The following is a 17,165-nucleotide window of genomic DNA, read 5'->3' on the forward strand; positions in this document are numbered from 1 at the left end:
TATAAACGCAGTGGTATGAGCAAGTGCAATCTAGAAGCACATATAAATTAGGATTTTCTCTGGAGATGTCCCTACCACATGGAAAGCCATCTTTAATGTAGGCACATATTCCATGCCCATGGCGATCTTGGGGGGGGGGGTCAGATTTGGATGTTAAGTTAGAGTATCCTTTAATTACGAACTCATTTAGAGAAATAGTTGCCCCAATGCCACTTTTACTTAGGAATAATAGGTCTCGTTTGGTCTCCTGTAATTGAATTTTAACCTCTAGAAGGCTGGAACGTAGACCCCTTATATTGAAGAAAGAGACGTGGTAGTGGGGGAGGGGTCTACATTGGAAGTTGATGTTCTGGGTTTAATCGTGTATTTTTTCTGGAGACTTTTATAATGGAGTTTAAGGATTTGTGAAACAGGTCAACAAACTTGGTTAGAGCAGGTAAGCCTCCTGCCTTAGGTCAGTAGTTGACCCTGACTCTGTTGAAACTGCAATGGCCGATGATCCTCTTCTCCAGGAGCGCTTAACAGGATTCTCAACATCGCAGCCTTTGTGTCGATTTCCACTGAAAATCAATTAGCTTCTTATGCAAGCCAAAAAGAAAAAAACAACTCAGGGGATTCCTGTCTACTAAATAAAGTTAATGCACGAAAATTACATATGTACATTTGTTCAGTTCGATTACACCAGAAAACAGTCAAGATCTTATTCTTCGTTTTCCATGATAGCGGCCGTGATGGAGAGAGGGGGGATGTTTCTTGGGAGTGTGTGTTTCTCTCAAGATTCGGCTTCGATCTTGTAATTTCGGCTCAGGCATTTGCTTATATTGAAAGGCGATGGGGTGGGGTAAGCTGTTCCCCAGACCAATCGGAACTGAACACGTCCTTGGGGAATTCCCGAATCCTTTACGTGTGTGCACCTCTGCCAGGCTTGCGAATCTGGGATCAGAACTTGAATCTATTCACATGCTCAAAATGTTAACATTTTGACCCCTCGAACTCAGAAAGCCAGACATCCTGAGCACAGCTCGTCAGGCCAAACGAATGCATGATTTCATTCTACATCTGACATCTCTTGTTACTTTTCCTAAACAATAAAATATATGTCTGTTTTACAAAAACACAATAAATCCATCCCTTTTGATAGGTTACTCGCTGCTGTCCAGGATCCAATTAATGCTTAACAGACAATCTCAGCATAATTACCTTAGTCAGTGTTTTAGAGTTTTTTTTATTTTCCCAATGGGGAGCAATATCACTCCCTTAGTCGGTCACGCCATACAGGGCAGAGAGGGAAAGTAAGAGAGAAAAAGAAACAAAGAAATATTTTTTGTAGCTCATGATAAGGTAAAGCTGTAACAATTACCCACTAATATGTCATCGTGAAGCCCCACCAGAAGCTACGGCATGGTCCAGAATTCATTCACCAAATCGCAATATATCAGTTCCAGTACTTTGCAATTGCTGATAGGACAGCCTCCTTAGTGGTTAATCCAAGGTTCGAGTCCCTGATTATTAGGTGGATAACGTCAGCCCAGATAAAACGTTTACCCCCAGCACTTTTATTAGTGACATGGCCACAAGGATAGATGTACAAGCAAAAAATATCCGACATCTCAGGCTACTGCTCATGCAAAAATACTGCCGACCTATAATGTATCATTTCTTTGAGAACTGCTTTGTGCATTTGTTTCGTTTTCTTGCTCTTTAATCTTTAGTTTGTGATCCACTGCGAGAAAAAAAATTATAGATTGACAGTTTCTTTCCTTCTTGTTAATTATTTTGACGTCCGGTCTCTTTATTAGTTTATCTGTTTTGTACGTCCATGCTTCAAAGGATTTTGTGGTTTTTGTTTTCCAGTACTGTGTTCGGTTTGTGTTTGTACCATTTGTCAGCATGTTCGTTTACAGAACTCTCAGGGTACTACCTTTACCATGCAGTCGTGTATGTCCTTATATTCTTTTGAGACTAGTTTGCTGCATTCACATGTGTGATTTATTGTTTCGTCTCTTGGTCCACAGAGACTACATTTACTGCTTTCAAGTGTTTTATTTATTTTAGCTTTAATGTGGTTAGTTCTAATTGCGTTGTCTTGTGCAGCTGTCAGTAGAAATTCTGTTTTTCTGTTGATGCGTCCTTTTAACGATGTCAAGCTGATGGCCTGTCACAAACAGATTCGTCTTCTTCAGTCAAGTCTTCAGTGCGTGTGAAACTGCTTGATCGCATGGAATTTCGACCTCAACGTCGGCAAATATTGCCATATTGGCGTTGGCAATCTACTGGAGTCCCCACTTACTTCCAGCGCTGTAGAAAACTCTCTGGCAGATGTTGGAGAGACTAGAGACCTCGGGATGGTGGTTGATTCCACCTACAAGGCTTTGAGTCACTGCATTCAGGCTGGCAACAAGGCAAGGAGTACCCTTTTACTCATCAAGCATTCCTTCACCAACCTCACTGGAGATTTTATGCCCTATGTATGTGTATGCCTCCAGCCATCATCTCCATACCTGGTTTGTGACATTCAGCATCTAGAGCGAGTGCAGAGACTGGTGACTTGGTTCGTGCGAGATTTTTATAACCTTCCTTATGAGACCTTATAAGCTTTTATCGAGACCTTACAAGCTTTTATCGCTGTAGGGACGACCTAATTTTGGTCTATAATCTCCTTTATGACCATTACGACCTTCCTTGGGATCTTCTCTTCACCCCAGCACCCGAACGGGGTCTGAAAGGATACAACCTGAAGCTGATTCATTGGAGATTTCAGCTAAACCTATGCAAAGCCGCATTTTCCATCCACATATCAGCTCCTTGGAATAGACTGCCGCTTCAGATTGTCAGCGTACCAACAACGTATCAGTTCAAAACAAAGTTGGACAAGTGATGGTCAACTGTATTTCTGACTGTCTAAATTCACAGCGTCAACCCTCCCTCTTTATTCTATTTCCTTTTTTTCTCTCTGTCTCTGTCTTCCTGCGTCCTTCTTAACGGCGACTCGATATGTAATGATTTAACCTATGCCGAATAAATTAAATTGAATTGAATTGAATGTTTTTAACCATGTCTAGATTTTTCACGATTCTCTTCTCCTGTCATTATTAAGAATCGTCCATGTAAATCGTTCTATTCCCACTTTACATGCTGTGTACTTTGTTTCTAGCACTTACGATTCTTCGTCGAATCATCCTCGGGTGACAAAAGCAAATGAAGAAAAAGCTGGAGTAAAAGAAGAGAATTGTAAAATCAGTTGGTAAAGCCGCAGGCAAAGGTGTCAAAAGTCAAAACAATAACTCTGTGTGTCGTTTCAGAAACAATAAAAAAAAAAGATTATTAGAAAAATGTTCTTTTTTTTAATTTTAATGTTTAACTAATCAGTAGAATTCTAGTATGTTGAACAATGTTTGCTTAAATGAAAGAATGCTGCCTAAATACTCATAACACACAATATATATATATATATACACATATATATTTAATATAAAGCTGAACGTGTGTGTGTGTGTGTGTGTGTGTGTGTGTGTGTGTGTGTGTGTGTGTGTGTGTGTGTGCAGTTCAGCCCGGCTTTGCTCGAGCCCTATTTAACTTTATAAAATGACAAACCATTGTGAATAAATTGACGAAAAATTGTCTCATTTCAAATAAAATCTTATATTTCATGATTTAAAAAAAAACAAACAAACAAAAAAAACAAAAAAAAAAAAAACACCAGTTCTACCCCACCCACTATAAAAGGCACTTTATGTGTGTATGTGCATGTGAAAGTTCAGTCCGGGAATTTAAATTGCATTCTTTATTTTTATTTTTCATTTATTTTACTCCAAGCTTCTTTAGACTATATATATATATATACTAGCAGTTAAGCCCGGCTTTGCTCGGGCCCTATGTACTGTTCATAACTTTATGTGCATATGTATATATATATTAAAACTTTGACTCATGTTCAGGTAACCTACGTCTAAAATTTCAAGTGTTTAGACACAAAATTGGTGGAGGAGTTGGAAGAGTCTGCAAACTTTGACCTCTTGGCAGCCAAATTATCGCCCAAAATCTGATGAAAAAGCTTGCAGTATGTCTAAATATTCTTTATTTAAAATTTCAAATGTTTAGACCCAAAATTGGCTGAGTAGTTTGCTAGAAACCGAAAAGGTCAAATCTTTTTAACTTTGACCCCTTGTTAGCCAAATTTTCGAACAAAAACCGATTAAAAAGCTCTAATGTTTAGATCAAAAATTGACTGAGTAATTTGGTAGAAACCGCAGAGGTAAAAATTTTTTTTAACTTTAAGTAAAAGCAGAGAATTGAAAAAAAGCAGCCGGTAAAGCCACAGGTGATGGCGTCAAAAGTCAAAACAATAAATCGGTGTCGTTTCAGAAACAAAAAAAGATTATTAGGAAAATGTTTTTTTATTTTAATGTATAACTAATTCGTAGAATTCTATTATGTTGAACAATGTTTTCTTAAATGACAGAATGCTGCCTAAATACTCATAACACACACACACACACACACACACACACACTATATATATATATATATATATATATATATATATATATATATATATATATATATATATACAGGGTGTCCGTAAAGTTACTGTACAGTCTTATTGTTTTATTGTATTATATTTGTATTAATAGTTAATATTTATTTTTTTTTACAGGTTTATTTAATCAAGCATGCCACGCAAGCTAACTTTGGAAGTGCGCAAAGGATGTAATTCGACTGTATAGTAACTTTACGGACACCCTGTATATATATATATATATATATATATATATATATATATATATATATATATATATATATATATATATATATATATATAGACACAAATTCCTGTTACTTGATCACTCTAAGACCGTCTGTATAAATAGTTAAGCTTTATAATGTTACAATTTCCCTTAATTTCGTGGCGATGAATCGTGTCCCTAGGGTATCTCCCTTGCTAATGGAGCTAAAGGTGGCTTCATTGTGCGGTTTGAATCCTTCGACCAGTGTTGATTGTCATCTCCTACACTGATGATTGCGAAAGCATGAAACACTAGTGTCTGTAGGTATATAAAAATAATTATGTATAATTTATACTTATGTATATGCATTGTATGTTGGGAGTATTTAGGCAGCATTCTTTTATTCCACAAACATTAGAATTCTGCTAATTGGTTATACATGGAAAATTAAAAAAAAACTTTTTTCTATCGTTTGTTTGTATCTAAACTACACCGGTTTATATATATAAGAAATCAAACAAGTTAATATGCATTTAAAATCAACTTAAAATAATATTTTAATAAAGTAATCAATACAAGGTAAGTCTTTATAAATATTTATTACATAAACATTTAGTTTGATTACGTAACATACGCCTATACTTACGTAATTGCAACTAAATGTTCAGATAATGAGTGGCGTGCAAAGGTTTAGGGATATCCTGGTAATAAGGGCCGCCCTTTTGAATGTACCTATTTACTATGCCTCCCCACGGAACAGAGTTAGACACCAGGGTCGTTTTTTAACGTGGAGAAAAGGTACAAAAATAAAAATTGTCTCAGTCGTGAAGGATTTCTCCTCCACCGAAAGAGAACAAGAAACAGAAGTGCAGCATCTGAAGAACAGATACTACACTTTGATCTTGTCCCGAAGGTCAAGAAGGTGGTATTTATTTGCTCCCTCACCGAGCAAATTAGGCACAAGGCCGATTTTTAATGTGAGGAGTGAAGGGGAAATGGGGACCAACTCCCCGGGGAGTAGGGGAGCTGGATAGTGACAATTGGTATGAAGGGTTGCCCCTACATTGACCAAGGTCTTATATGTGGGGTCGCCCCCACATATGGTCTTTGCTTGCAGTATCTGCCGGAACAGATACTACACTTTGATTTGTCACAAAGGCCAAGAAATGTAGGTCCTAAAGAATTAATTATAAATTTGGGAAATGTTATTAGAAAGAGTTCCAATATGATTGGATGCTTTGACAAAAGGGATATTGAGATTTTTAATCGGTTTTGAGCCAGAAATTTGACTGTCAGGGGGGGGGTAAAAGTTCAACGATTTGACCAACTCTACCAAACTCCTCCGCCAATTTTGGGTCTAAACACTTGAAATTTTAGATGTAGGTTACTTGGGTATGGATAAACTTTTTAATTTGATTTGAGCCTAAAAACAATAACTATATAAGTAAAAGCAGAGAATTGAAAAAAAGCAGCCGGTAAAGCCACAGGTGATGGCGTCAAAAGTCAAAACAATAAATCGGTGTCGTTTCAGAAACAAAAAAAGATTATTAGGAAAATGTTTTTTTATTTTAATGTATAACTAATTCGTAGAATTCTATTATGTTGAACAATGTTTTCTTAAATGACAGAATGCTGCCTAAATACTCATAACACACACACACACACACACACACACACTATATATATATATATATATATATATATATATATATATATATATATATATATATATATATATATATATACAGGGTGTCCGTAAAGTTACTGTACAGTCTTATTGTTTTATTGTATTATATTTGTATTAATAGTTAATATTTATTTTTTTTTACAGGTTTATTTAATCAAGCATGCCACGCAAGCTAACTTTGGAAGTGCGCAAAGGATGTAATTCGACTGTATAGTAACTTTACGGACACCCTGTATATATATATATATATATATATATATATATATATATATATATATATATATATATATATATAGACACAAATTCCTGTTACTTGATCACTCTAAGACCGTCTGTATAAATAGTTAAGCTTTATAATGTTACAATTTCCCTTAATTTCGTGGCGATGAATCGTGTCCCTAGGGTATCTCCCTTGCTAATGGAGCTAAAGGTGGCTTCATTGTGCGGTTTGAATCCTTCGACCAGTGTTGATTGTCATCTCCTACACTGATGATTGCGAAAGCATGAAACACTAGTGTCTGTAGGTATATAAAAATAATTATGTATAATTTATACTTATGTATATGCATTGTATGTTGGGAGTATTTAGGCAGCATTCTTTTATTCCACAAACATTAGAATTCTGCTAATTGGTTATACATGGAAAATTAAAAAAAAACTTTTTTCTATCGTTTGTTTGTATCTAAACTACACCGGTTTATATATATAAGAAATCAAACAAGTTAATATGCATTTAAAATCAACTTAAAATAATATTTTAATAAAGTAATCAATACAAGGTAAGTCTTTATAAATATTTATTACATAAACATTTAGTTTGATTACGTAACATACGCCTATACTTACGTAATTGCAACTAAATGTTCAGATAATGAGTGGCGTGCAAAGGTTTAGGGATATCCTGGTAATAAGGGCCGCCCTTTTGAATGTACCTATTTACTATGCCTCCCCACGGAACAGAGTTAGACACCAGGGTCGTTTTTTAACGTGGAGAAAAGGTACAAAAATAAAAATTGTCTCAGTCGTGAAGGATTTCTCCTCCACCGAAAGAGAACAAGAAACAGAAGTGCAGCATCTGAAGAACAGATACTACACTTTGATCTTGTCCCGAAGGTCAAGAAGGTGGTATTTATTTGCTCCCTCACCGAGCAAATTAGGCACAAGGCCGATTTTTAATGTGAGGAGTGAAGGGGAAATGGGGACCAACTCCCCGGGGAGTAGGGGAGCTGGATAGTGACAATTGGTATGAAGGGTTGCCCCTACATTGACCAAGGTCTTATATGTGGGGTCGCCCCCACATATGGTCTTTGCTTGCAGTATCTGCCGGAACAGATACTACACTTTGATTTGTCACAAAGGCCAAGAAATGTAGGTCCTAAAGAATTAATTATAAATTTGGGAAATGTTATTAGAAAGAGTTCCAATATGATTGGATGCTTTGACAAAAGGGATATTGAGATTTTTAATCGGTTTTGTGCCAGAAATTTGACTGTCAGGGGGGGGTAAAAGTTCAACGATTTGACCAACTCTACCAAACTCCTCCGCCAATTTTGGGTCTAAACACTTGAAATTTTAGATGTAGGTTACTTGGGTATGGATCAAACTTTTTAATTTGATTTGAGCCTAAAAACAATAACTATATAAGTAAAAGCAGAGAATTGAAAAAAAGCAGCCGGTAAAGCCGCAGGTGATGGCGTCAAAAGTCAAAACAATAAATCGGTATCGTTTCAGAAACAATAAAAAAAAAAAAAGATTATTAAGAAGATGTTTTTTTTATTTTAATGTATAACTAATTCGTAGAATTCTATTATGTTGAACAATGTTTTCTTAAATGACAGAATCCTGCCTAAATACTCATAACACACACAATATATATATATATATATATATATATATATATATATATATATTGTAAATAATAATCATTTTAAAATTTACAGATAATGTTTCATGCTTTCGCAATCAACAGTATAGGAAGTGACTACTCCTATTAGTCAGATGATTCATAGCAAACTACAAAGTCACCATTGACTCTATTTGTTAAGACGTTACCTCCGTGTTACTCATAATTGCCATGATAATTGAAGGAACTTTAACATGATATTATATAAATGCCAAATGCGAGCACAGCAGTAAACAGTCGAGAGGGTTTATATATATATATATATATATATATATATATATATATATATATATATGATTTAGTGGAGTCTGCAAAGGTCAACTCTTTCAACTTTGACCTCTTGGCAGCTAAATTTTCGCCCCAAAACTGATTAAAATGCTTGCTATATGTCTAAATACTCTTTATGTAAAATTTTAAATGTTTAAACCCCAAATTGGCTGAGTAGTTTGCTAGAAACCGCAAAAGTCAAATCTTTTGAAGTTTGACCTCTTGTTAGTCAAATTTTCGGCCAAAAACCGATTAAAAAGCTCTAATGTTTAGAGCAAAAATTGACTGAGTAATTTGGTAGGAACCGCAGAGGTGAAAATTGTTTAACTTTGACCCCAATTTTGAACCCTTAACAGTTATTGTTTTTAGGCTCAAATCAAATTAAAAAGTTTGATCCATACCCAAGTAACCTACATCTAAAATTTCAAGTGTTTAGACCCAAAATTGGCGGAGGAGTTTGGTAGAGTTGGTAAAATCGTTGAACTTTGACCCCCCCCCCCACTCTGACAGTCAAATTTCTGGCTGAAAACCGATTAAAAATCTCAATATCCCTTTTGTCAAAGCATCCAATCATATTGGAACTCTTTCTAATAACATTTCCCAAATTTATAATTAATTCTTTGGGACCTACATTCAAAAGGGCGGCCCTTATTACCAGGATATCCCTAAACCTTTGCACGCCACTCATTATCTGAACATTTAGTTGCAATTACGTAAGTATAGGCGTATGTTACGTAATCAAACTAAATGTTTATGTAATAAATATTTATAAAGACTTACCTTGTATTGATTACTTTATTAAAATATTATTTTAAGTTGATTTTAAATGCATATTAACTTGTTTGATTTCTTATATATATAAACCGGTGTAGTTTAGATACAAACAAACGATAGAAAAAAGTTTTTTTTTAATTTTCCATGTATAACCAATTAGCAGAATTCTAATGTTTGTGGAATAAAAGAATGCTGCCTAAATACTCCCAACATACAATGCATATACATAAGTATAAATTATACATAATTATTTTTATATACCTACAGACACTAGTGTTTCATGCTTTCGCAATCATCAGTGTAGGAGATGACAATCAACACTGGTCGAAGGATTCAAACCGCACAATGAAGCCACCTTTAGCTCCATTAGCAAGGGAGATACCCTAGGGACACGATTCATCGCCACGAAATTAAGGGAAATTGTAACATTATAAAGCTTAACTATTTATACAGACGGTCTTAGAGTGATCAAGTAACAGGAATTTGTGTGTATATATATATATATATATATATATATATATATATATATATATATATATATATATATATATATATATAGGGTGTCCGTAAAGTTACTATACAGTCGAATTACATCCTGTGCGTTTTCTGTTTTCCAATATCGCTTCAAAATAAATTTGCGCTCTTCCAAAATTAGCTTGCATGGCATGCTTGATTAAATAAACCTGTAAAAAAAAAATATTAACTATTAATACAAATATAATACAATAAAACAATAAGACTGCATAGTAACTTTACGGACACCCTATATATATATATATATATATATATATATATATATATATATATATATATATATATATATATAAGGAAGACATTATTTATAACATGAATAGGTTAGTAAGATTAATCAAGAGTAGGTAACTTGATCTAATATCTGGAACATTTTTTTTATTCTTGTGATTAAGAGAGATTGTGTTTGAGCAAAACTGCTGGGGAGCCATGATTTAATATACTGTTTTTTTTTTAATTCCCGAAACAGTGTTTCGTGGTAAACAACTAATGATTCCTTAAATTGACATTAGAACTAGTGTAAAAACAAGAGAGCAAGTTGATACATTGATTGCAGGTGATTACTGACTAAATAGTTTTCCAACAAATGATAAAAAATATAAAAATGAAGTAAGTTTTTTTTATATAGTTTTAAAGGTTAAAAACTTCCAAGATTATATATATATATATATATATATATATATATATATTTATATATATATATATATATATATAATTATAAATGGATATGAACTAGTTTGGATTTATTACACACTAGCTGTGTATACTGGACGTTTCCAGGTTGAAACATATTGGTAGGGGGCGGGTTGAGTCACATACTATTTAAGATACACTGAATATCATAACTTCTTACATTTTTTCTGAAATCGGACAACATGTTGGATTTATAGAAGCACAAAACACATCCATTTTCGTCTATGAAAATTAAACGGGAAATAATTCTCAGATCTTAAAGGGATATTATCGTTCATAACTTAAATAAATAAACTTACTTTCGTCTTTAAAGGCAACTGGTATCGACTAGTAATAAATAAAAATAAATGAAATATAAATCAAATTAAAAATAAGTTACTCAATAAACATTATATAATTACCATAGAAAAATGCGAGCATGAAAAGTAATGTGGTTTAACTTAAACATGGAAAAGTAAAGGACTAGTTGTTAAAATTGGAAAAGAAAGAACAAAATATACTAGTAAAAAATATAATAAATTTATAGCGTAAAATATTGCAACATTAAGAATTGATTATATAATGTTATAAATTGAATTTTTAAAAAATTCTGAATGATGCAATATTTTAAGTTATAAATGTATTATATTTTTTACTAGAATATCTTGTCCTTTTCTTTTTCAGTTTTAACAACAACTTTTCCATGTTTAAGCTTAACCATATTACTTTTCATGCTCTCAAGTTTTCTATTGTAATCCATGATTTTTCCAGGCTTCGAGTAAATCCGCCTGTTTTTCTGTTTAATTTCAGTCCTATTTTTTGCCCCCATAGACATAACATATACGTATGTAATAATAATGTACGGCACTCGTCTGCTTTCAATAAAATCCTTTCAATTATCTCCCTTTCATTCTTTCGTTCTGTCTGTTTCACTTGATACTTCTCTTTTCGCGAGAGCGGTGAATTAATAGCAACAATAGTCGCTGAAGCGATGTGGTTGCTATAGAAACCAGTCATAAAAACGTCGCTCACCTCCTTACGTTTTTTTTACGATTTTGAACACCAGTAAATTCATAATAACTTTTGTTTTAGTAAACGAAGATAGAAAATTTCTTTTCACAATATAGCTGAGAAAGTGATCTATAAACTGTAATAATTGTTTGAAATTTGGTCGAAAAATGAGTGTGCAGTGAAGGTTTAAAGCAATTCTAAATGAATGAAACTGCCAGTTAACCATATATTCAATTCAAACATTACCCTGTTTGAATGATATTTCTAAATAGAACGATTAAAACATTTTTATTACAACAAGCATTTAATAACATGGAGATAATTATTAAAATAGATTTTCTTTAATGTAATATGCAACTGAGGCAACTGCTTGAATATAGATTTCCTTTGATTAAATGGTATATATAGGAATAACTTTGGAATGAAAGTGTGTAAACGTCCATTTTCAGTATGAAATTAATTTGTGAAACCGAATACCTTTTGTACATATCAATCAAATTGTAAACAAAAAGACAGGAATATGACTTTATTATAATAGATATATACTAGCAGGGTGCCTGATACTGCCCGGTTGTAAAATAAGCTTAAATATCATATTTTAATTTATGCAAATTTCATATTTATTATTAAAGAGCAAATTCTATATAAATTATTATATTGTACCCAATATATGTAGTAATAATTTCAAATGGAAAATAAATGACTTCTGCGCCATCAGTTGGAATCAAAAGAAAAACATTCAGCGATCGAGCCTTAGTTCTTATTAAGCGCTTCAGCATTTGTCTTTACCGTCTGAGCTATCGTCATATGGATAAAATAGGGGAAAAATTAAGTGATTTACAATTAAAAATGTATATCTACATATGCTCAGGAGTTAGTCTGTTTACTACTGCCAAGGTCAACAGTTTTTATTTTCAATTTTGACCCATTACCATCTATTTTTACAAGCTAAAAAACAAATTGGAAGTGTTTACAAGGTTCAAATACCCTATATATCAAGTTTCAAGTTTGTAGATATATCAAAATATATCAAGTCTGTGACGACCATACAATTTTAGGAGAAGCATCGAATCATATCCGAATTCTTTCTAATAATCTTATTCAGTTCTAGGATTTATACTTAAGTCTATTGGACATGCATTCAAAAGTTGAGCATTACTTGGATATCATCAAAGCTTTGCACGCCACACATTATTTGAACATTTAGTTGTGATTACGTAACAACAATTGCATGTTATGTAAGTCAAACTAAACACTTATGTAATAAATATTTATAAAGACTTACCTAATATTGATTACCTATTAAAAATATTGTTTTAAATTCATTGATAAATATATCAGACTAGCTCAATTTTACACACGCGGACATGACAGAAAAGAATAGAAGATAAATATTTTTCCTAAGATTGTTATATGCTTATTTATATTTACAAATACGAATAGCACTGAAATAACTTAGAGTATCTCATTAAAATTGCATCTAACAACATTAAAACATGCCATGAACCAAAGGAGCATCAGACCTATCAGAATATCTGCAAGGGCGAATTGTGAGACACATGAAGATGGTCTTAGTCAACACAAAATGGCAGAAAATCTTTCAACACCTCTTTTTACTGTTAATACAGTGTCCATACAATTCGCAAGAGATGACAAAGAGTACACAAAACCCTATCCAGATCATCCTGGGCCCTCTAAAAGAACCTTGCATCCTGTGAAAAGAAATATTGAAGAGGATCCTCGGTATAAAGCCTCTGACATTGCAACAAAACTGGTGTTAGTCCCAGAACAGTTATCAGGCATCTTTACAAGCTGGGCTACTACAGTAAAGCTGCGAGAAGGAAGCCTTTTCTTTGTCCGGCCAATATCAAGTGCAGAAAAGTTTGGGTTTGTGAGATGGTGGAGAGACCTATGACCTTTTGGACCAATGTCATTTTCTCTGATGAGTCACGCTTTGCCTTATTTCCCGACAGTGAAAGGATATGGTAATGGAGGCTCTCTCAGCAAGAATTTGACTTAAAAAGACTGCAGCCAACACTGAAACATAGTAGTTTCTCGGTTATGGTATGGCGTGCAATTTGGAATGCTGATCGCTCAGACCTGGTGGAGTGTGAATGAAAAATCAATTCTGCTAAATATGTTTCAATATTATATGAAGGACTCGTACCAATATTCTTAAGGAGTAGAATGAACCAAGTTGACTCCCTATTCATGGAAGACGGAGTTTCTTGTCACTCTGCTAGGATGACATAATATTGGTTGCAAAAGTGGGATTAATAAACTTCTATAACCAAGTCAGTTCCGGATATGAACTTTTTGGAGCATATTGGACCGGAATCTTTGCAATAAAAAACGGAAGCCATCTTCTAAGCCTGAACGTTTTAGCATTATTATGTCTGACATGGCAAGAAATTCCTCAATATGATATTCGTCAACTGATCAATCCTAGAAGGGTCCTAGCATTAAAAACAGCAAAGGGAATGTCAATCAAGTACATAAATTTGTAACTATTTATTATTTTGTTCTATAAATTTTATGTTTATAAGAACAAACTGTTTCTATGCTTGTCTATTATTTTCTGTCATGTCTGTACGTAAGCATGCCACTCATTATATAAACATTTAGTTGCTATTACGTAATTGCAGTTGTATGTTACGTAAGTCGAGCTAAATGCTTATGTAATAAATATAAAGACTTACCTGATATTGATTACTTTGTTAAAATATTGTTTTAAGCTAATTTAAAATGCATATTAACTTGTGTGATTTTATTATGTATATATATATATATATATATATATATATATATATATATATATATATATGAATAAACCCAAAATTTCTTTATGCATTTTGTTACTGATGATGAGAATGAAAGTATTTCTTCAACACCGCGGATTAAGGACTTTCACCTCTATTTCACCTTTCCGAATAATAAATGTTTTTAACTCTTACTAAAATGTTTCTCAACATAATTTATTAAACCTATATATATATATATATATATATATATATATATATATATATGCAAGATTATATATTTTCGATGTAGATTTAAGTCAAAATACCTGTGTAGTTTCAATTCCCCCACTATCCAACAATCATGAGGTTGTTTGCTCAGCAACCGAAAAGGCTAACATGCTTGCCAGTCAGTTTGCCTCCAACTCCACACTGGACCCTGCAGACCACCCCCTCCCTGACTTTCCTTTGCGGACAGACGCCACACTAGACGATCTGGAAATCATCCCTTCTCAGGTGCATGCCATCATAAAAAATCTTGACACTTCAAAAGCATGTGGGCCTGATCTCATCCCGGCTGTACTATTAAAACAGTGCTCCGCCGAAGTAGCGCCAGTTCTCTCCAAACTTTACAACAAATGCCTTAATGAATCTTGGTTTCCTGCCTGCTGGAAAACTGCTTCTGTGGTACCAGTTTTCAAGAATTCTGGTGACAGAACTGACCCAGTAAATTACTGTCCCATTAGCCTCTTCACACTTTTCGCCAAAATATTTGAGTCTATTATTAACCAAGCTCTAGTTCATCACCTTACAGATGCTAAACTTCTGACCGACCAACAATATGGATTTAGGCAAACCCGTTCCATGGCAGACATCCTAACTGTAATCTCTGAGCGTATATACCATTCACTTGACAAAGCAGGGGAGGGTAGAGCGGTAGCTCTTGATATATCTAAGGCTTTTGACAGGGTATGGCATGAGGGTCTTCTCAGGAAAATCAGATCATACGGTATCACTGGAAGAATACTTAACATAATTAAATCCTTCTTAGATAAGAGAAAAATCCAGGTTGTCATCGATGGTCGTACATCTAAACAATATGATATAAATGCGGGAGTGCCCCAGGGGTCTATCCTTGGGCCTCTATTATTCCTATTCATAAATGACCTCCCTGACAAAATTGCCTGTGAGATGGGTATATATGCTGATGACACCACGCTCTATAACCGACACAACAGAAAAAGAAATGAACACGTATCTAGAGAAATGGCAGAAACACTAGAGGATAACTTCCGATCTGTAGTGGAATGGGGACAAAAATGGATGGCCACATTCAATGCTGCTAAGACTAAACTTGTTTCCTTCAATAACTACAAGAAACCTTCTCTACCAGCAATAGCAATGGCCAAAGACTCTTTATCTGAAAGTACATCTTTTAAATTCCTCAGCCTAACGTTTACAGGAAACATGAGTTGGAAAAATTACATTGAGTGCATTGCCAGAAACGCTGTGAAAAAGGTAGCTTCTCTCTGCTGTGCTAGAAAGCTACTAACGCCCGAAAGTATCCTATACCTCTATAAGGCCACCATTCGTCCATGTATGGAGTATTGCTGTCATATTTGGGCTGGTGCATCTGCTACTAGCCTCTCACTCCTAGACAGGGTTCAAAAAAGAGTCGCCAACCTAATAGGTTCTGAACTGTCATCTAAGCTTTAACCTCTGTCCCATCGACGAAATGTAGCATTCCTCTGCCTGTTCTACAAGTATTTCAATGGTGAATGCTCTGACGAACTGCAAGCACTTGTGCCCCCTCGACGTAAGTACCCTCGACAAACCCGACAAGCAGCAAAATCCCACCCCTTCACAGTAGAGATCCCTAGATGTAAGAGAGCCTTCTACTCCAGTAGTTTCTTCCCCAGAACCGCTGGACTTTGGAATTCCCTTCCGAGTTCCTGCTTCCCCGACTGTACTGACATGCAGAAGTTCAAGTGTAACGTGAACCGACATCTTGCTGCCCAATTCCTCACATAGTACCCCTGTAGCTTATGTCCCTGATAGTAGCCCCCAACAGCAAAGTGGAAATGTGCCTTGTTTGGGGTGAAATTGCAATAAAAATAATAAATAAAAAAAGATAAAACTAAAAGATTATTAGAAAAACGTTTTTTTTTTAATTTTTCACGTATAACCAATCAGCAGAATTCTATTATGTTTAATGTTTACTTAATGAAAGCCTGGTGCATAAATACTCCCAACACACACACTATATATATATATATATATATATATATATATATATATATATATATATATATATATAAGTGAAAATGTCTACAGACTTGAAATTTAGTATATAGGGTATTCAGACATGTAGAAAACTTTTGAATCGGTTTTCATTTGGAAAATGGGGTGCTAAGGGGTTAAAATTAAAAATTGGTCCACAGTTACTGTATCCCTGCTTTTGCAAACACACAGACAGAAATATGTTTGAGTAGGCCCGTAATTCCGAAACTCCTTGAATACCCAGTCGTTTACACATTAGAAAACACCTTTCAGATTTATTTGTCACAGACGGCTTTGGAGGATCTGGCCTCCTAATTTTCTGACCTCGCTATTGCAGAAGAGCTCTTTAAGGAACATGAAAGAATTGGCGTCATATGGATGAATGTCTGTCCTGAGGTAATGATCCCATCCAAACCAACAGAAGCCAACAGACATGAACTGAAACAATGACTAATGGAATATTTTAAATCAAGCGCATTCAACACATGTCCACATCAGCCACTGTAAACAATGGAAGGTAAACCCTTAGAAATAAAGTTCATCTCAGGTTTAACACCAACACTAATTCACGCACT

Source organism: Euprymna scolopes, chromosome 25, assembly GCF_053919585.1.
Source record: "Euprymna scolopes isolate OS-2025 chromosome 25, ASM5391958v1, whole genome shotgun sequence".
Lineage (NCBI taxonomy): Eukaryota > Metazoa > Mollusca > Cephalopoda > Sepiida > Sepiolidae > Euprymna > Euprymna scolopes.